Source organism: Panthera pardus, unplaced genomic scaffold (assembly GCF_024362965.1).
Source record: "Panthera pardus isolate Hobbes unplaced genomic scaffold, ASM2436296v1 HiC_scaffold_22, whole genome shotgun sequence".
NCBI classification, from domain to species: Eukaryota; Metazoa; Chordata; class Mammalia; order Carnivora; family Felidae; genus Panthera; species Panthera pardus.
This window is the reverse complement of record NW_026526788.1, coordinates 17,464,659-17,487,363: the sequence shown is the minus strand read 5'-3', so window position 1 is coordinate 17,487,363 and position 22,705 is coordinate 17,464,659. Positions and strand designations below refer to the sequence as shown.

The 22,705-nt window shown below is 41.4% G+C and overlaps 1 long non-coding RNA gene across 1 annotated transcript in view; it reads left to right on the top strand.

The window, feature by feature from the left end:
* Positions 1-22,705, top strand: part of LOC128779107 (uncharacterized) — a 187,252-nt gene that overhangs the window by 41,002 nt on the left and 123,545 nt on the right. Inside the window, exon 2 of the long non-coding RNA XR_008425058.1 lies at positions 6,999-7,060. This is a non-coding gene — a long non-coding RNA (uncharacterized LOC128779107). The remainder of the gene's footprint in view (positions 1-6,998; positions 7,061-22,705) is intronic.

Sequence of the window (22,705 nt, the reverse complement as noted above, 5' to 3'; positions counted from 1 at the left end):
CGCAGACTCAATGGGAGAGTCCAGTACGTGGCTCAGAAAAGAGGAACGCTGATGCTGGTCTTAGGGATTAGATAAAGCAAAGTTAGGGAGATGACGTATGAGGCAAAACACAATGCAGAACAGGGACAGGTGACAGCAAATGGCGTACAAGGAGCGAGGTCAAGCACTTTGGGATGAAAGCCATTGAGAACTGTAGTAAGCCAGGCGGTTCTTTTCCAGTTACTGCCTGCGTGTTTTGAGAATGAGGAACATATTAAAGGATAGGGGCACGATTTGACAATATTGGAAAAATACAAGAGTAGAATTTCCGAGTTTCAGGTATTCAGGGATTTATGTATTATTCAAAACGCTATTTATGTGTGTTGATGGCTCAGAATTCTAAAACCACATGGGGTTAATTATAACTGCACAGAATCCTGATATTACAATGGAATCAGAATGTATTCTGCTCAAAGAAGTTTTTAAAATCAAAATCTACTTTTTTCCTGTCCTTATCAGGAACCCATTTAAAGTCCTACATTTTCACCAAAGGTTAATGGACTTATTTACATAATTACCCTTCTCAGTTTCCTAGCTAAATATGTTTATATTGGTGAAATACCTTCTTTCACACTCTATATTTGCCTTATCTCAAGTAGAAAAGATTTTTACCTTTTTCTCATAGGACTATTAACAGCCCTTCTGGGGGAAAGTAGAAAGTAATAAATGTAAGAATTTCCTGTCTGTTACATGACTTTTGGCCAATATAGAGCTTTGGAATGAAGGCCACGCAACCAGCTGTTTAAGGTCTTGAGCTCAAGCCAGTGTAAGACTTAGATTTCTTTTCTTTTTTTTTCTTTTCTTTTATTTTTTTTAATTTTTTTTAATGTTTCTTTATTTTGGAGAGAGACAAAGACAGAATGCTAGTGGGTTAGGGGCAGAGAGAGAGGGAGACACAGAATCTGAAGGAGCTCCAGGCTCCAAGGTGCCAGCACAGAGCCTGACACGGGGCTCGAACTCAGGAGCTGTGAGATCATGACCTGAGCTGAAGTCAGATGCTCAGCCAACTGAGCCACCCAGGTGCCCCAAGACTTACATTTCAACATTGTCCCAGCTGCTTGTGGGGACACCCCCATAATCCTGTGCTTCATTTGCCTGTTGTAATGACCAACCGTCCGTCAGAGCTCATGGCACAATATCTGGACCATAGTTGGTGAGTGCCTTATTGGAATTGAGGTCATCATTCCTCTGCTGGCATGATGCTAGTCAGTGAAAGGGAACTTAAATAATTATCACTAACATTAGTAACTATGAAATAGTTTGAAGGGTCAGGAATTTTGTTTCCTAAATTGTGTTTTTATTCATACTGATTCATACTGGTAATGTAATTTTTGATCAAAGAGAGTATTTGTTTATTCCTAAATTTATACATATGCGATCGTACTGATATATTTTGTACATAAAAATATACAAACATAGATACTTTTAAATGAGATAAGAGATATAGAAATGACAGTCCGCCCTACTGGATCATCTTGCAGGGAAATAGGAGTGCAGAAACCTGCAGCTAGATAGTAACTAAAATTCCTCAAAGGCCCACCATCCTGTATCCCTATATTCCTGCCTCTTTTATAAATGATTTCAGTTTTTCATTATGTGTTCAGGTGACAGTAGAAGGGTTTTAACACACTTACTTACAATGTCTCACACTTATCTCTAAAATGGTCACTGCTGCATCAGAAACATTTAATGATGGAAAGGTAAAGTGATTTGTTTTTTTTATGTAGAGATTATTTAATTATAAATTATAAGTGATGTATCAACAAAAAGTCACCAGCCCTTCCTTTTAGACTTACATATTTAAAATAGAGTTGTGTTAAATGGTCTTGATATTGATTACCTTGCTCTGTATAAAGCATGAGATGAATCAGGAAGAGTATATTCTAAAGATTTGAGAGTTTTGAAAATTTTTCATTAATATATGAACACATAAAATATCTGTACTTGTATTCATATATATTCTCCTGAGACATACAAATTTCTTGACTACTTACTATCTAGAACAGTGAATGATCTGAGATTTTTCCCTGCTTTTAACAATGGAAATGAATTATGAGAATTACCTATCAGTTGGGAAACATAAACAAAGAACCAAAAACAGTAGTTTATATAACAGTAACTGAGATAAAATCTTATTGTCAGCAACCTACAGAAGGTATTGAATACTATGTAAGTCACTGAGGCCATATTTTATTCGTTGTTATTTCTCACAATTGCAATTAATGCCAAGTCATTTGCAAAGAGTGAATTGACAGGTAATAAAGAATGAGACTAAGATCTAGAAAAACAAAATCCCCCCCTGTTAATTCTGAAATCAACTCTGATTGCTATGATAGATGAGAAATAGTCTCTTCATGGCTACTCACCTCCCCTAAAAGAAGAGTAATCCTGTGAACTTCTCAAAGTTCAATGGCCTGTTTCTTCAGTTAGCTATTGGAAAGCATTTAGGATTGTTAATCAATAATGAAATATTTTCTAAAGGCAATTGCAGTCACTAAGGAGAACAAAACCTTTGTGGATGCCATTTACTTATAAAGATGCTAAGCTATTTCTACTAGAAATCACTTAGTCACCAGTATTGAGTATTCTCTATGTAGTTAAAATGTTAATAGAGTCTTCAGTTGATAGAAGAATATGAAATTAAAAAATACGTTTCTTTAAAGATCTAACTCTGATACTGATAAATTGGGAATGACTTTCTTGAAAGAATGCTTTGAAGAAAATAGTAAGAGTATACAGGTTGCAGCAGAGAAAGGAAATTGACATAAAGTCAAGAGCATTTACAAAGGTAGAGAGAAAATAATAAAGCCATACTAATTGGAGCTCTAAGGATTACATAGGTTGGCAGGAGCCCAGTGACTATTTCAAGAAATTATTACGTTGAATAAAATGAATGAACTATAGCTTTGCTCAGGATGGATGGACAAAATTGTGTATGACCTGCTGAGGGGGCACTGTAGACTCATGGGAAGGTTAATGAAATGAAAGAGTACATGTACATGCATACCTCAAAGATATTGTGGGATTCATTCCAGACCATCACAATAAAGCAAATAGCACAGTAAAGTAAGTCAAATGAATTTTTTGGTTTCCCATTGAATATAAAAATTATGCTTGCACTGTAACATAATCTATTAAGTGTTTTATGCCTAAAAGTAATGTGCATATTTTAATTTAAAAATACTTTATTGCTAAACAATGCTAAACATCATCTGAGCTTTCAGCTATCTGCTGGTGGATGGTCCTGCTTCAGTGTTGGTGGTTGCTGATTGCTGGGGTGGCGTGCCTGTGGCAAGTTCTTAAAATAAGAAAACAGTGAAGTTTGCTGCATCTATTGACTTTTCTTTCTCTGTAGCATGTGATGCTGTTTGACAGAATTTTACCCACGGTGGGACTTCTTTAAAAATTGGAGTCCATCCTCTGAAACTCTGCTGCTGCTTTATCAACTGAGTTTATGTGATATTCCCAATCCCGTGTTGTCATTTCAACAGTCTTCGTGGCATCTTCACTAGGAGTAGGTTCCATCTCAAGAAACCATTCCTTTGCTCATCCGTAGGAAGCAGCTCCCCATTCCGTTAAAGTTTAGTCATAAGATGTGGCTATTCAGTCCCATCTTCAGGCTCCCACTTCTGAGTCCAGTTCTCTTGCCGTTCCACCACATCTGCGGTTCCTTCCTCACCCATGTCCTGATACCCTCACAGTTCTGCACGAGGGTTGGAAACAACTTCTTCCAAATCCCTGTCAGTGTTGATGTGTTGGCCTCTTCCCATGAATCATGGGTGTTCTTAACGGCATCTGGAATCCTGAATCCTTTCCAGAAGGTTTTGCATTTTCTTTACCCAGATCCCCAGAGGAATCACTATCAAGGGTGTCTGTAGCTTTATGAAATGTACTTCTCAAATAATAGGACTTGAACATTGAAATGACCCCTTGATCCATGGGCTGCAGAAGGGACACTTTGTTAGCAGGCTTGAAAAAAAATTTCATTGTACATTCTCATCAGAGCTTGTAGGTGATCAGGTGCATTGTCAGTGAGCAGCTGTATTTGAACTGAGCATCAGGTCTCAACAGAGGGCTCTGAACACTCGGTCAACCATGTTGTGAACAGATGTGCTGTCGTCCAGGCTTTGCTGCTCCGTCGATAGAGCCCAGGCAGAGGGGATTTAGCAGGATCCTTAGGGGCTCTAGGATTTCTGGACCGGTACATGAGCCCTGGCTTCAACTTCACGTGGCCAGCTGCATTGGCCCCTAATGAGAGCGTCAGCCTGTCCCTTGAAGCCTTGAAGCCAGGCACAGACTTCTCTCCAGCTATGACAGTCCTGGATGGCATCTTCTCCCAACAGGAGGCTGTTTCATCTACATTGAAAGTCTTGTTCAGTGTGGCCACCTTCACTCACTCTCTCAGCTGGATCTTCTGGAAGACTTCCTACAGCTTCTACATCAGCACCCGCGGCTTTGCCTGGGGCCTTTATGTCATGGAGGTGGCTTCCCTCCTTGAAGGTCACGATCCAACCTCTGCTCGCTTCAAACTTCTCCTCTGCAGTCTCCTCACCTCTCAGCCTGCACAGAAGTGAAGGGCCTTGCTCCGGGTTAGGCTTTGCCTGAAGGAACGTCGGGGCCGGTTCGATCGTAAGTCCAGACCACACAACCTTTCTCCGTATCAGCAGTAGGCTGTGTGGCTTTCTTGCCATCCGTGCGCTCACTGGAGAAGCACCTGTCCTTTGCTTCAGGAGCCTGTCCTCTGGGTCCTCCACTTGGCTGATGTTTGGTGCATCCCTTGGCCTCGCTCTCAGCCTGTCTCAGCTTTGGACACACCTTCCTCTCTGAGCTGACTCCTTCCTAGTTTGTGATTCGTGACAGACCCGTGACTCTTCCTGTCACTTGAACACCGAGCGGCCATTACTGTAGGAGTATTAACTGTCCTGATTTCAGTATTGTTGTGTCTCAGGGAATCAAGAGGCCTGAGGAGAGGGAGGCGGGGGAACGGCTGGTCAGTGGGGGAAGTCAGAACCCACACACACTTATCAAGTAAGTTCCCCATCCTACGTGGGCACTATTCGTGGCAGTTACAATAGTAACATCAAAGAGCATAGATCATAGATCACTATAGCAAATATAATAATAATTAAAAAGTTTGAAATAATGGGAGAATAACTAAAATGTGACAGAGTCACAAAGTGAGCAAATGCTGCTGGAAAATGGCACCAATAGACTTACTTGTACAGACATTCAGTTTGTAAAAAATGCAGTTTATCTGAAAAACACAATACAGTGAAGCACAATGAAATGAGCTTTGCTTGTAGTGATTAAGAATCTTTTTTAAAAGAATTGTCAGGACCACATGGCCTCATTGGTAAATTATTTCAAATATTAAATTGAAGTATGATACCAATCCTTCATGAATTTTTAAAGAAAATAGAGAAACTTCCCAACTTATTCATGAGGCCTGTATTATCCTGATACAAAAGCCAAATGATGAAATCTCAAAAAAAAAAAAGTAAAAAGAAAAGAAAGAAAAGTAAGATACTCTGTGGACAATATATTTCAGGAATATAGACACAAAATTCTCAACAGAATGTTAGCACACTAAATTCTACAACATGTGAAAATGATGATACACATGGGGAAGTGGAAATTTTCCCAGGGATACAATATTATTTTAGTATTCAAAAAATAATCAATGTAATATATACCATGTTGTAGGTAAAGAACTAAAACTACACGCTCATCTCAGTAGTTGCAGAAAAAGTGTTCTAACATCCATTTGCTATTAAAAAAAAGAAAACTCAAAAAACAAGAAATAGAGTAGAGCTTAAACTAATAAGGGTCATTAACAAAAACTCTACATCCGATGATATATCTAGTGGTAAAAGACTGAATATCCACCTTCCCCCCATAGGTAACAAGCCAAGGATGTGCCTTGTTCATGTTGATTATATTCAGTATTGTCCTGGTGGTTCCAGTCAGTGCAATGAGAAAGAACAATAATAGAAGCATAAAGACTGAGAAGCAAGAAGTAAAACTGTCTTTATTCATAGATGATATTGTTATCTATGTAGAAAACCCAAAGGAATCCACAAAAAATATTAGTAAATTTTCAAAACGTGAGCTTAATATACAAAAGCCAGTTGTATTTATATGTGCTAGGGAAAAAATCCAAAAATGAAATTAAGAAAATAATTCTATTCGCAAAGCTATAAAGCGAAAATACTTAAAAACAAACGTAGCAAAATAAGTGTAAGATGTGTATGCTGGAAACTAAGGCACATCACTAAGAGAAATTAAGATCTACATCGATGGAAAGTCATTCCATGTTCATGGATTGGAAGCTTCGGTTTGTTATGCCGGTATTTCTCCGCAAATAGATCTCTACGGTTAATAGCATTGCTGTTATATGTTAGCTTTCATCATATTAGCATATATCTTTCCCGGATGAGCCTCAGATATAAATACTCGTTAATATTTGTTACATATACAATTATTTTAATATGGGATCTTTTAAAAATACATTAAAAAGGGTTCTCTGAAGACTTACATTGTACATAAGTATCCATTCTAAGATTTGAAAAATGAGCATGCTAGCGCTGCATAAAATTTGGAAGGAGAAAAGCGTTGTTCATTGACCAGCATGTCTCTGTGCAACCGCATATTTGATGCACAGGGATGCGGTATGATTTTAGAAAACTCAATAAAGCCGTTGTAAGTAAATAAACAGAGGAAAAATCTCCTTGGCATTGCCTTGGCTTCCAAGTTCATTTGGAACCATTAAATGATGGTCATAAGCAAGATACCATCTTCCTACCCATCATCTTTCTGCTGGGGCCACAGGGGCCACTCCAGGGCACTGAGCGGGGAGGGGGAGTTGGCACACATCTCCAGTCTCTCTCTGCTTCAGATGAAGAGAGCAGCCAGTTTAATTGATCAAATCTTGACATTTATTCAGCCATATTTTTTTTTAGTGCATTTGTCAGATTTTCCTCTGATGTCTTACAGCATGAAAGGACTTTCCCACAGGATGGAAGTAAGTACCTCAGTCATAAATGTTTTATTTTTCTCGTGTCTGACCCTATGCTATAAATTGTGGAGTTTACAGAACAGCTGAGACATAATCCTTACTCTGAGGCTTAAAATCTCACTTGACAGGGGAGGCAGATATGGAACAATAAAAACAAAGACGTAACGGACACAGGTGGGGTCAGGTGAGCAGATGCCACAGGGTCCCTTACAGAAGCTGGCTCATGTCTGGGTATGGGGAGAACCAAGCAGATGATGGAGACACCCCAGGAGGCTCGTACAATGCTAAAACAGCCTCCTTCAGAAAACGCTTCATAGACTTCTGCATTTAAAATACGGCCTATTACAAATAGATATGTAAACACCACTTGCTTTCGCGCCTAACGTTATTTGGGGAAAGTATCTAGGATAGTCCTAAAATTTCTACTTCTCAGTCTGCATGCATCTACTTTCTCTAATTAAATAACAGGAAACTGTGTTTTCAATCATCAAATACTTAGCAATTAGGGTTGTTGTGGGTTTTTTTCCAAGAAATGCAATGTAGTAAAATGTGGCCTTGAAGAACATTTACTCCACTGTGAGTTTTCTAAGAAAATGAAGTAGGAAAAAATTAATAGCCTATAATTTTCCCCAAGTGTAAAGCAGGTACAGTATAATAATACAATGTCTGTTGGAGTCACTAGAGTCGTGAGTAAGGAGGAAATCGTGCCGTTTGCAACTACATCCAAGACATGATTCTGAGTGAGATGAGCCAGACGCAGAGGGACAACTACTACCCAAACCCCTTGCACGAGGAATCTAAAATAGCAGGCTTACAGAGACCGCGGGCAGAACAGTGGTCGCCAGGGGCTGGGGGAGGGATCTAGGGGCCGCCACTCGGGCAGGTGTGCAAGTCAGGCAGGATGTCAGCGTGAGAGGCTTGTGCACCTACAACTTCTGTTAAGAAGGTTGATCTCAGGGGCGCCTGGGTGGCTCGGTCGGTTAAGCGTCCGACTTCGGCTCAGGTCATGATCTCACGGTCCGTGAGTTCGAGCCCCTCGTCGGGCTCTGGGCTGACCGCTCAGAGCCTGGAGCCTGTTTCCGATTCTGTGTCTCCCTCTCTCTCTCTGACCCTCCCCCGTTCATGCTCTGTCTCTGTCTCAAAAATAAATAAACGTTAAAAAAAAAAAAGGTTGATCTCAAGTGTTGCCACCACAATAAAACCAGAGCGAATAGGCATGTCAGAGTGAGAGAACATATTTCCCATGATGTCTATCTAACAAAATGATTTCACCCAGAATCAAGAAATCCTACACCCCTGTATGGAAAAGATAACCAGCAGATTAAAGTTTCGGTTAAAGATCTGTACTTTCCATTCATGAAAGAAGAGAGCCAGGTGGGTAATGAGAATAAGAAAATGTACCGAACCCAGGGGATCATCAGGAAAACAAGGAGAGAAGCTTCGACAAGCTGCCGCTGCCTGCTAAGGAGGGCACTCAAGGAAGTCCCAGCATTTGCGATGGGAGTGCAACACTGCACAACTATATTTTAAGGAAGTTTAGTAACTTCTTATAACGTTGGACTGCACACATGTCCAGTGACACAGCGATTACATTTCCGGGCATATACCGAAAATAAATGAGGATACATAATCACCCTGGAAAGACGAGGGTAGTAACACCTGTAGCTGTTTTCATATTAGACAAACCTGGACAAATCTGTCCAGAAGATAAAGTATTTTAAAGTTATGATATTGACCTATAAAGTAATAAGACACAGCAATAGAAAATGGGGTGCTCGTATGTACAACAGCATGGATAAATCCCGAAAACATGACGCTGAATAAAATAAACCAGATGCAAAAGACTAAATACTGCGTGACTCCAAACGAATGAAGTTCAGCACAAAGGTGAGAAGAAACCACGGAGAGGGTCGCTAGCACAGTCGTGGCCCTCGGCGGGCTGGGACAGAGCCAGGGAGCTCTCGGAGCGTGTTCCCGTGTAGGATGCATCAGGGTGCTCGCTTGCAATTCGTGCATTTTACTACATGTAAACTTAGTCTGAGTGATTGCTCCCAAAGTCTCTCGTTAAGGCTGTAAATTATTTCCTACTTCTGTTCATGTTTTTCAAAATATGAGTGATGTTATCTTACATTTGCATATTTTTCTAAACGATGACCTTGTGGTTTCAGATTCAGTTTTCCATCTAACATGTATCATACATTTATAATTGAGTAAGTGATTTATAACTGAGTAATAACATCACAGGTAAATCTTGGTCACGATCTGTAATTTAGGTGGTATCGCCTGCACTTTAAATTAAAGCTGTACAGCGATTTTACAAGGTTGCCTGAAGCCACAAAGGTGGTGTCCTAGGGACTCCAATCCAGGTTTGCGCCTTCTTCCACTTGATAACTTTAAAATAGCCTTTGAATTAAAAATAGAACTAACCTACCACGCAGCAATAGCACTGCTAGGAGTTTACCCAAGGGATCCAGGAGTGCTGATGCATAGGGGCACTTGCACCCCAATGTTTATAGCAGTACTTTCAACCATAGACAAATTATGGAAAGAGCCTAAATGTCCATCAACTGACAAATGGATAAAGAAGATGTGGTTTGTATATACAATGGAATACTACTTGGCAATGAGAAAGAATGAAATCCCGCCATTTGCAGCGATGTGGATGGAACCGGAAGGTATTAAGCTGAGTGAAATCAGTCAGAGAAAGACAGATACCATGTGTTTTCAATCTTATGTGGATCCTGAGAAACTTAACAGAAGACCATGGGGGAGGGGAAGGGGGAAAAATAGTTACAAACAGAGAGGGAGGGAGGCAAACCATGAGACTCTTGGATAAAGAGAACAAACTGAGGGTTGATTGGGGGTTTGGGTGGGGGAGAGGGGAAAATGGGTGATGGGCATTGAGGAGGGCACTGTTGGGATGAGCACTGGCTGTTGTATGGAAGCCAATTTGACAATAAATTACATTTAAATAAAATAGTCTTTGAAATAGTTATTTAATGAATTAGTTCATACACTGTCTACACACTGAGAAACTGATGTGCTCGTGTGCACTGGAGGGTGAATGTAGTTCCGCCCTCTGATGCCCCTGTGGACGCGGTGGCCCAGCTCCCTGTTGGCAGAAGGGGACACTGGCGTGTCCTGTCCTCACACCCCCAGTCCCTGGAGGCCTGACGGTCTCCCTGCTCTGATGCTGTCCCGACAGACCCACGTTATCTCCCTCCCCAGCCCCTGAACTGCCTCCAGAGGTGGTCCTCCAGGACTTTCTGGTTTCCAGCCCGCAGCCTCCTGCCCTCTTCCATCCTTGTCAGCTGCCCCCTCTTATCGACACAGCCCGCTGACCCCTCTTGTCCCCACAGCCCGCTGACCAGCGGGCTGACTTCCTGGGATGGCTTGTGGTCCTGCCACGGTCACACCACGTGTTCTCTGTCTGCCCAGATGGTGGGCCGGCTCCCGTTCAGTGCCCGGCCACCTTGCTCCCTCACCCCATGTGTCCCCATCTCAGCCCGGACCCTGTCAGCACTCCTCAGTACGAACACCCGTGAGCTAACTGATGAGCCTCCTCCTGGTTTACTCCAGATGTCCCACATTAGCTCTAAGCCTGTGAGCTTCTAGCCAGTTTCCCGTGTGTCCCCCCCCCCCCCCCCCCCCCCGCCATTTCTTGGGAGCACTGCTTTCCAACATCTGCACAGACCTCACTACTGGTCGCGTGCACCCAGTGCAGCCCCACCACCTGCCTCATCTGAGCCTCCCCAACCTGCGCCCTGGCCTCCCCGACCCAGGACGCCATTAGGTCATGTCCTCTGCTCATCACCATCTGTAACTCCCCCCAACCTGTGCCCTGGCCTCCTGTCCCCACCCCCAGGACACCATCAGACCCTGTCCTCTGCTCATCACCATCAGAACCTCTTCTCACCTGTCCCCTGGCCTGTGTCCCCCCCAGGACACCATCAGGTCATGTCCTCTGCTCATCACTGTCTGTAACTTTCCCCCACCTGTGCCCTGGCCTCCTGTCCCCACCCCCAGGACACCATCAGACCCTGTCTTCTCATCACGGTGGGCAGCTACTGTCCGTGTCCCAGCCGCTTTTCTACCCACACCTTCTCCCCCACACCTCCCTGGATTTCCTCGTAAACAGTGAATCCTGCCCCTGACATACTCCCTTGGCTTCTCCTGCTTCACCGTCTCCAGGGCACTTATCACTACTGAACAGACCACGTATTTTGGTATGTGGCCACACGTCACCTGCGGCAAGAATGTAAGCTGGCGGAGGGCCAGGGTTCTTGTCTCTTTGTTCTCTGCTGTGTCTGAGGGCCTGAAACAGAACGTGCTACCCGCGAGGCATTCAGTATGAAGGGACGACTGTGACCTTGTGCCTCTTTAAGTTTACCTCATTGTTTTCTGCATTTTCTGTCTGCAATCTTTTGGGATATACTCCCTGGAAGTAGCAGCGTTTGGGAAAATAAGTCCAACCTTTGGTTTTGGCTTACAATCTCAAGACTGGTTTTGTTCAGCTGCAAAATCAGCCATGTCCTTGCTTCTGTCAGTTCGGATGCGTGGAGATGATTTCAGAGACCCGAAATCTTTCTAGAGAAAAGTCTTTTTAGTGTTCCAGGAATAAACTTCTGCATTCCCACTTAGCATTTCTTTTTAGCTTTTTTTTCTCCTCTCCTCTCCTCTTTTGTTTTTGTTTTTATTTTTATTTTCCTCTCTCTTTCTTTTTGTCACTAATTAGAAAAGACTATATAAAAACAGGGTCAGAGCTGATCCTTCTTAGTGTCAGTATGGTATATACTTGTTGTATACAGCTGGTGCATATCCTCCTTCGTACAGACTTATAAGGTACATAACCATTTCTCCGTTGCTGGACAAGTAGTTTTTTTTTTTTCTTTTCAATTTTTTTTTATAAGAGCAAGTGATCCTTCAGTTACTAGTAGTATATATGTTTAAGTATATATATATATTTTCTCCCATTTGTTGTAGGTTAAGAGCATCTTTAGTTTTTTAAGTTTATTTCTTTTGAGAGGGAGAGAGAGAGAGAGAGAGAGAGAAACCCAAGCAGACTCCTCACTGTCAGCACAGAGCCCAACGTGGGGCTCAAACTCATGAACCAGAAGATCATGACCTGAACTGAAGTGGGAGGCTTGACTGACTGGTTGGTGCCTTAGAGCCTGTTTATTTTTATTCCCACCAACAACATCGTAAAGTCCCTGGAAAAAAATCTGTATGGCACATTTCATAAGATTAATTACCTTCTCATGACAGTCAAACCTATTTTGAAATATGAATTCCTCATTAGTTTATATTCTATGAGAAGATTTTTGCCCTTGACTTTTCTGAAATCATCACACACATATATTTTACATCAAACCAAAAGCCAACTGATGACCTCCTTGTTGTAGTCTTAATACTGTGCTAAATATGAGATACAAAGTTTTTATCTCTAGGAAAGTTTTTCATGGTATACCGAACAATATAACACCTAATATCCAAAGGTTGTTGTCTCTTTTAGGACAGCATTTTAGGAAGTCAGCCCAGCACCCAAGTTAAACCATTATCTAAAAATGAATTTTAAAAGGTCAGAATAGAAAATTCTGGGTTGGTCCCTCCTTCAAAACAGCCATTAAGTTAGGTGTCTGACTGACTCAGTAGGTTGAGCATCTGATTCTTGATTTTGGCTCAGGTCGCAATCCCAGGGTCATGAGACAGAGCCATGAGTTGGGCTCCACACTGAGTATGGAGCCTACTTGAGATTCTCTCTCTCTCTCTCTCTCTCTCTCTCTCTCTCTCTCTCTCCTTCCCTCCCTCCCTCCCTCCCTCCTTCCCTCTCTCTTTCCCTCTTAGCTTCTCTCCCACTCGCATGCTCTCTCTCTAAAAATAAAGTGTATATATATATATATATATATATATGTATATTATATATACATATATTAATAAAACAGCCATTAAGCTGGGGAAAAATTGTGAGTTAAATATGTTGGCCCTCTTGATCCTGATAGACGCCTGTAATAGTCAGAGGACTGCTTGATGCAGAGGGCTGCTTATCTTTGATAAGAAGGTGGCTGTGAGCCCTAGCCTGACACCAACACCCAGTTCTTACTCACAGCAGCCAAAAAGGGGAAACACCCAAGTATCCTTCAAAAGGTGAATAAACAAAATACGGTGTATGCATAGAATGGAATCTTATCCAGCCATAGAAAGGGTATGGATTTCTGATACTTGTGACAACATGGATAAATAGGAAAGCATCATGCTAAGTGAAATAAGTCAAAGACAAAAGGATAAACGGTATGTGATTCAGCTTATATGGAATATCCCAAAGAGTCAAACCCATAGAAGGAAAATGTAGATTGCAATTTACCAGGGGCTGAGGATGGGGAGAGGGGAATAGACAGTTCTTTCTTAATGTGTACAGTGTATCTGTTTGGGGTTTTGAAGATCTTATGGAAATAGTTGTGATGGTTATACAACATTATGAATGTATTCAGTATTACCGAATCATAAAATTAAAAATGATTGAGTGGTAAATTTTATGTATATTTTACCACAATAAAGAAAGTAAATTAAAGTATTTTATCTGAAACAAATGCACCTAGCTTGAAGAATTAGAACACTGTGAGCTTTCATTAAGAGGACCTTCAGCTTGGTGTGACTTAAATGGTTAAGAAAGAAGTGGATTATTACACCTGGAAAGAGGAGCTGGGAATCTCAGAATTGATTGGGCCAGGAATTCAAGGACTCCATCAGTGACCTCGGGTTTGGTCGGCCTCTCTGCTCTGTTTCACTCAGCATTGCTTTCAGCCTAAAGTTGGTTTCCCTCATGGTGTAACTGGTTGATAGCATTACGTGGGTACTTAGGTAACACCCTTGTTCAGTGAGTGGAAGAGGAGACTCACACCCTTCCCCAGAAGCAGGAAAGGTCACTCTAGACTTTTCTTCCATGGACTACTAGTGGTGCAGAAGAAGGTACTGTTGTCAATGGCTCCCTACATGCCAGCGGAATCAGTTTGAGGAAATGCTTTCTCTGTCATGCTCTCCGTCCTTCAAAACTGATACAATGTGGCTGCACAGGTGAATATTTTTGATCAAAGTTTAAAATTGCAAGCGGTGGCCATTACAGACAGGATTTAATAAAGTTCATGGATAGGAGATCAAGAGAATAAAAGTCATTATCTTTAAAGACTGGATAAAATTGAGCAGGAAGGAGCTCACTCTGTAGAAGTTTCACTGTCATTTGACTGATTACCGATTCAATTCTCAAGACTGAGATCCTTTACAAGATGGAACTCCCAGCCTTGACAACCCTATGTCCCTGGGATTTGTACGGTTGGCTCTGAGCTCTGTGACACTGCACAGGGAAGAAGATTCATCAATTTCAGACTCTCCTGCAACGCAATACAGGATGAAAATTAACCCGGCAAACATAATTAACATTCATGGATTATTAATTGTTTCTGTAAGGAGAGTGTGCTCATTCCAAAAGACTTAATTAAAACACAAATTTCCTTAATTTGATAGTGTAAATGGAGTGGGTGGTAATATTTAAACGACTTTGCATGAGATTCTTGGAACGTGAAACGGTTTCCCAGAACTTCATTTTACACCAATCTCCCCGCTTTGTTCAAACTTGTACTAGTCAGCTCTGGCCGCTGTAACAAAGTAATATAGACCGGGTGGCTGCAGCAAGAAAAGTCTACTGCTCACGGTTCTGGAGCCTGGAAAGTTGACGACGAGGTTTCCTGTAGATTCAGACCCTGGTGACAGCCATCTTGTGTCTTCATAGGACAGAGAGTGTACTCACCTGTTCTGTACCTCTTTTTATACGGACAGTCACATTTTTTAGTCTCTTGTGATTAGGATAGTCACATCATGGGAGCCCACCTTCATGACCTCATGGGACCTAATACCTCCCATAGACCCACCTCCAAATAGAATCACATTTCGGGTTAGCATTTTAGCATATGGATTTTCTGGAGCCGCAAATATTCAGTCAGGCCTAGAGTCAAGGGAATGGTACTCACAGGTGGCATATCCAAACAAGATTTGTACAGAGTAAAACCTTCAAATCAACATAATAATATGCATTGTAAATGTTTAATTTTGAGAGAGACAGAGAGTGAGCACACGCCGGGGAGGGGCAGGGAGAGAGGGAGAGAGAGAATCCCAAGCAGGCTCTATACTGTCAGCACAGAGCCCAATGTGGGGCTCGAACTCACGAACTGTGAGATCATGACCTGAGCCAAAAGCAAGAGTCCGACAATTAACCGACTGAGCCACCTAGGTGCTCCACGATTTTTTTTTAATGTTCATTTTAGAGAGAGAGAGAGGGAGAGACAGAGTGTGAGTGGGTGAGGGGCAGAGACAGATGGAGACACAGAATCTGAAGCAGGCTGTCCACACAGAGCCCAATGCAGGGCTTGAACCCACGAAACACGAGATTATGACCTGAGCCAAAGTTGGACACTTAACTGACTGAGCCACTAAGGTGCCCTATAATTTTTATTTTTAATGTACTCTTTTCTTTTGCAACTTATATTTTGCTGAACAATAGTTTTATCCAAGGAGACAACCAAAAAAGAAAAAAACAATCCCTTCTTCTGAATTTTTAACCCACTTAAATTATAATTAAGGACTACTGCTCAAGATGTTGGTGTGTCCAGTATGGCCAATGGCAGTTGCAGTTGACTAACTGTAGGGTAGACGTGTAACTGAACCACCGTGAGTTGTCTCCTGGGTGAGTCAGTAACTACACCAGGGGGATTGTCAATCAAAGGAAACTTTATTTACAACAAACAAGGAGATCACAGGGAATGACTTCCAAAGCTGAGACTCCTCCAGCAAGGGTGGGTGGGTTCCTTTCATTTAGGCTTAGGATGAATGTTTAGATAGGGGAGCCTCGTCATCATCTGTAGAGAAGGCATGAGGTCACGCAGGCGCCTTAAGGAAACCTGCCTATAAGTACATTGTATGTTGCATAATGAGGCTTGTGCCCCTCCTTGAGTGGATATTTTAGTGTTATAATGAGGAGAGATAATTGTGGGTCACTCCATGGTCCATCTATGCAGGCGTGGATCAGGGTTGAGCTCAAACTGGTCTGGGTGGTCTGGGGGCCAGAGCTATCGCCTGAGGGGGAGTTGCGGTTCCCATCACATTATGCCGTGCTTGTGGGGTCTGTTGTCTGAGTTAAGAGATGATCTGGAAAGATGAGCTTAAGGAAAATGTGGGGCAAAGTTCAGTGAGTAAATGCAGGTGGTTAGTAAAGGTTCAGTCTTAGGGTCTAGCTGATGACAAAAGCTGAAAAAATTTATAAAAGCAGCTTCAGACAAATGATACTCATTTCCTGTTAAATGGTCCTTTCAAAATTGGTACTTCTAGGTCCTTGTGCTAGTATTGGATTTAGGTTTTGACAAAGCATTATGTCTGACCTTTTGATTTCCTTTCCCATCCCTGAGAATCAAATTCTACCATAAAAGGACTTTTGCAGCAAGTATTTTTGGTGGGGAGGTATGGAGGGCAAATCAGTAGGATTTCCTACCGCTAAGGCAATTTCACATGATCTGTAACTCATGTTTAATAGAGGATTTAGAAGATCTAAAAGGGTCCTAATTTGATCTGTATAAGCAAAGGTATGTTTTTGAGTCACTAAACAGCGAGCACTAAACAGGAAAATGTTCAGATAGGTTGAAAAGTCATGTGGAGTTAGTATTCTATTAGTAAGGCCAAGGGAACCTATTAAATCTCTGTGCTAATGTTAATTTGATTCTTATAGAGAAACTGAGTTCCACAGCCGGATACGACTCAGCCCCTAGACTTTGTCACTCTTTCATAAATGCCTCCCACTGACCACAAGGAGGCACAAAGTAATATCAGTCAGTAAGCCTACACCTGAGTCTTGTAGGGGCCAAGGGCAGGGCGCCCCAAGATGGGCCACTTCAGCATAAACATTATTTTGTGTTAAAATCAATCAAAATCCAGAAGATTCAGAAGAAGTCTCTTTACCTCCTTGTCAGCTGCCACTTATACCAGGAAGAGAGATTCTTCTTTATGTAAGAAGCTTGCCTATGTGATAGGTACCTTTGCTGGGCACCTTCTCCTCCCACCTTCCTGCTAGTGGTCTATCTCCCCTCCCAGACCTTATCCCTCTTGTTAGCTCATAGAAGCATCATGTTGCCTCCCTGTCTTTGGAATTTCCGTGCCTGTGTGGATTCCCCATGCCTATGCTATTAAATTTTATTTTCTCTTGTTCCTTTGTCTCACCTCAATTTGATTCTTACTCCAGCCAGAAGGACCTTGAAAGGGATAGAAAATTCTTCCTCCCCAACAGCGTGCAGACAGTGTTTAGCAGAAAACTATGTTTAGCAAAACATTTGGAGACATTCTTTTGAATCTGTTGGAGATTGCCTTGATGGCCAGGACAAATACTATATAACTTAAGCTTTTTTATTAATTTTGCTATTCTTATGTGTTTTCTCCCAGGGAATTCTAAGTAATACATTGACATACAGGTAATACTTAATACTTATTAAGAACATGTGTTCTGAGAACTAAAAGATCTGTGTTCACATTCCTGTTGACTGTTGTAACATATAGACAACGATTTAATTATCTCTTATTTTAGAAACTTCTGCCACTACTTTAGTTTCTTCATAATTTTCTAAATCAATTAATCTGTCTAAAAGAACCTTACCCCATGGGGCGCCTGGGTGGCTCAGTCGGTTAAGCAGCCGACTTCAGCTCAGGTCATGATCTCGCGGTCCGTGAGTTCAAGCCCCGCGTCAGGCTCTGTGCTGACAGCTCAGAGCCTGGAGCCTGTTTCAGATTCTGTGTCTCCCTCTCTCTGACCCTCCCCCGTTCATGCTCTGTATCTCTCTCTGTCTCAAAAATAAATAAACGTTAAAAAAAAAAAATGTTAAAAGAACCTTACCCCAAAGAGATAATAGCTGTCAAATAAGTAATAATTATCAACAGAAGAAAAGTTAAAACACTTTTGCAACTTTATGAAGGAAAATGAAATAAAGAAATACATTATGATGTCATTTGTGCTACATTAAGATAATATGAACTGGCACTATTTCCTATGAAAACATCTCATGCCAGGTACTTTACTTAAGCTTTGATTTAAAATGTTATCTTGCAGTTGTAACTATCAATCTTAGTAAAACTATAACAATTAATAAGTCTATACTCCTGTGATATTGTGATTTATAATAAGAAATATGTATTTGATCTTCCTCCCCTTTTCTGGCACAGAGCTCCTAAAATTCTTGGAATTTACTAAGAGAAGAAAATGATGAAGGTGTCTTTTGTTGTGTTAATTAAGTGGCTTTTGGAAAGCCCCTAGGTACCCTAAAGATGGGGGCTACATCCAGCCACTCTCAGTCCTACCCCCTCCAGGGAGGGGCGAGGGGGTGGAGGCAGAATCAGTCACCGGTGGCCAATGATGTAATCAAGCAAACCTGTGTAATGAAGCCTCTGTGAAAACCCAGAAGGATGGGGTTTGGAGAGCTCCAGGGTGAGGGAACACTTCAGAGTTCTGTGTCCCTTCCCTACGCCTCATCCTGTGGATCACCTCCATCTGGCTATATTCCTAAGTTATATCCTTTTATAATAAACCAGCGATCTAGGAAGTAAAATGTTTCTCTGAGTTCTCTGGGCCACTCTAGCAAATTAACTAAAGCTGGGAGAGGGTCCTGGGGAGCCTCTGGTTTATGGCCAGCTGGCTAGAAGCACAGGACCTGGGGTGAGTGCGGAGGGCAGTCTTGTGTTTGAGGTAAGTTGTAGGACACCCAGCTGGTGTCAGAGTATTGTCAGTTGTGGGGGGTGAGCCCCTCATGCATGTTGAAATTGGTGATTAAACCCTAAAATAATCCCGCATATATATGTGAGCAAGAAGAATTATGTTTTTGTTTCACTTCCTCGTCTACCCTGATTACTCAGAAGGTAGATTCATTATTGAAACCTGGGTTATAAATATTCTCTGGTCTTAGCTTTTGCCATCAGCAGAGAAGTGATTCATAATATGAAGTCTGAACACCAAAATGTCCTGCGTTGTTCCAACTTAATTAAAGTTGATTTCCTGCTTTAAGACAGACCCACATTTTGGATTTTATACTCCCCCTGATTAAAAAGGGAACCTAGATATTTATTCTTCCGAGAAAAAAAAACTTTTGTTTTCTTAATTTCGTGGCCCTTGCTCACTGCCTGACCTTGGGCAAAATCCTTAACCTCTCTGTGTCTTATTTTCAATAACTATGAACTGAGGTAGTATATTCCTCATGGGGCTGTTATGTGAATTAAATAAAATAATCCTCAAAAGAAAATGCTTCTCACAGTTTGTGGAATATAATGGGCTGTAAATATTAGTAACTATTAATATTTTCATTCAACACGTTACATGATGTACTTTTTTAATGAACTTCAGAATTTCTACTGTCCTTAGAACCATGTATAGACATTTATCTCCAGAGAGCTGTGTATTTTTTTATCGTACAGCCTGTGGGTTACATAAGGGACCAGCTCCACTTCTCATTAGGGTCAAGTTGAGGATCTTCTTATAAACATATTTGTATTATTCAAGATACACTAGGTTATTTAGCAGTCACGAACAACCCTAAATTTTCGGTTGTGGAACACAGAGAAACGTTTATTGTTGCTGCCACAGAGTCTGTTCTGTGGGTCAGAAAACCCTCTGATGTGACTACATATTGAGCCCATTGTTCTAGGTCACTTTTGCTCTGTGACACCATTAATTACCAGGTGTTCCCTGGTCATTCTGGCAAGATAAGAGAGAAGATGGAGAATCATGAGCCATCTTGGACATTCTCCCAACTGTAACGAAAGCGCTTCTGTGTATTTGTGTCACTGGGGCCAGTGCCAGCCTCTGGGTTTCATGTTCCCCCTTCCCTGGTGGACCCGGGCTGTCTGGCTCATGGCAGCAGAGAACTGGCTCTTTGGTAAATGATGGTGTCTACCGCAGTGCTGAAAATTTCATGTTTCTTTATATTGTGTCTCCACACATTCTTCTTTCTTAACCATCAGCTTAATTAGTAGCATCTTTCTCTGTATATGATTTATAAGTCAGCCTAAATCTTTTCAGGATAAGGTGGTATAAAGTGAAAATGTCTTGAGAAGACTTTTATCTTTTCACCGCTGCACCTGTACAATGCCTCTCAAATAATACATTTGTTAAATCTATTAATGGATAAATATTAAATGAACCACATATCCATGTATGTAACTATAATTCTGACATAATCAGGGAGTAAGATTTGAACTGGATTTACTATTTATCATATATTTTGCTGTTTTCTTCATATTGTTTCCTTGTGACCAACATCGTATTTTATACGAATGGCAATGTTTAAAGGGTTTTGTTCATTGTCAGGGAGTTATTTTAAGTCAATCCTTTGACCTACACAAGGATTAGGCCACCTTAATATACTGAGTAAATTAACCTTTAAATTAGAAAAAGGAAGAAATACATCATAGTGTTAAGAAATGACGAATAATGATTGAATTCCTGATATATAAAGTGTTCTAGCTTTTTATTAATTGTATTACTTTGAGCAAGAGAAAACTGAAGCATAAATAGAAATCACTGATAGCCAATCATAAAGGTTTGGTTTGTGAGTCTATCTGACCGATTGATTGATAAATTGATTGAACAAATCAGTAAAACAAAAACTAAAGTATTTTTGCTGTGTCAGTTGGGGGCACTCTAAACTCTGATGAAATTTTATTTCTATGTTTGGGCGACACCCAGGAGAGTAGGCATCATCTATGAGGACTAAACATTTTTGATGTCTAAAGAAATTAAAGCAGACAATGGTTAGATTTTGTTGTAAATACAAATGTTTGAACAGTTATAAAAAAGATTTAATTGTAAATACATAGAGAATGCAAGTGTGTCTTAGGATATAACATTTGCTTATTTAGTTACCCCTTTTCCATCCTGCGGATGAAATGCTTGTCAAGGAGGAGATCTAAGCTGATTGCCAGGAAATATTAAACGCAACCGTGCTAGCCATGTCAAGCCCCAGAGCACAACATCTGTATCATAAATCACACTCTGTCAGGCAGCTACAGGAGGGGCAGGGAGTTAAGACAAAGTGATGGATTTGATCTTTTCTGCCTTTGATTTATTAATAACTGGTTGGACTATGGGAAAGCTTGAAAGACTCACATCAAGGGTGGCAACTCATTTGCAAAAAGCTTTGTTTTCTTTTTTATATTAATGTCAATAATATTTGACACTCCAGTCTGAAATAGGCTTGAACTACTTTTTGATTTCTCATGCCAGCTATTAATAATCCTCCTTTTATCTAGGGAAAAAATCACTTTTGATCTTTCTGCAAATTGACGTTGTCAATGTTACTTTATTTCTGCTAATTCCTAAGATTGCCTTTTATTTCTAACAAAGCATTCACAGATTGCTGTGATAGATTTTTCTTCATTCAAATCTTATAAACCCCAGTCGAATTATTGAAAGGATCTTGTAAGTCATTCTGTTAGGTTTTTAAAAACAACAGTAGCATTAGCATGCATATGAAGTTGATTTTCACGTTTTTTTTTTAACGGCGTTTTAACTATATTTAACAGTATTTTAAGAGAGTCTTAGTTCTTAGAACATCTGTTATTTTACTTAGATTTATTAGTTCATTACACGAACCTGTACTGAGAGTGTCCTATGCGCCAGGCTCTGTGTTAGACTCGGGTGGATTGTGGTGGGACCCGGTGGCAACATGTCAGGTTCTGCCTGTTCTGCTGGACGTTGTAGTCTGGCTGTGAGCTGGGAAGGAAAGGCCATAGAGCAGGTGGTTCTGCGTAAACTGTCCCGGGGGACACTTCTTCAGGAGGTGGAACTTGGGCTTCCGTCGGAACACCAGGAGGATGTAGGGGTGCCACAGCGGATGAGGTGCCTTCCTGGCCGGGAGACAGGCTGGAAAGGGCACAGTGAGCGGGCTCTGGAAACTGCAGGTGTTTGAGAGTGGCTGGATGCAGAGCACCGGGAGACGCTTCGTCATCTCCAGGAACTCTCAGTCTCTCCCAAGAAAAGGTGCAAACAAAACACTACAGGACATCGAAGAGGCTTAGGAAAGACGGTGACTGTGTGAGATTTACGTTCTGAAAAGCTTGTGGTTTCTGCAGTGTTTGATCTCATCGGACGGAAGGATGTGGGGAAAGTGCTTGGAGGTTTCACTGCGGTGATTCGGCTGAGGCAGCAGCAGTTTGTACCCTATTCACACCGATCCTGTCCCCAAATGAAAGGCTAATAGTTGATTCAAATGGACTTACTGCGGTCATTTTAATCTTGACAATACCGCTAAAGATTTTCCCCGGTTACTTCTTGTGCCCATGGCAAGTGACCTCACACCGTCCACACCCCGGCCCTCTGTGGTTTTCAGACCAGGAACACGCTCTGTGGCCTCCACGGCTGGCAGTGTTCCTTCTGCCGGCACATTCTGTGATTCTTGTGAAATTCCAGGCCCCGTGTGCATTTTGCAGTCCACGCTCTATACAGAGCGACCGTGTGTTTCTACTCTCATTTAAGCAGAGGATTACAAGTAAGGGAGAGTCCTTTTTCCCGACAAATATGCAGCTTCATTTCTTACTTTCTTGTGGCCAAAAATCATACTGAAATTTGTAAAATTA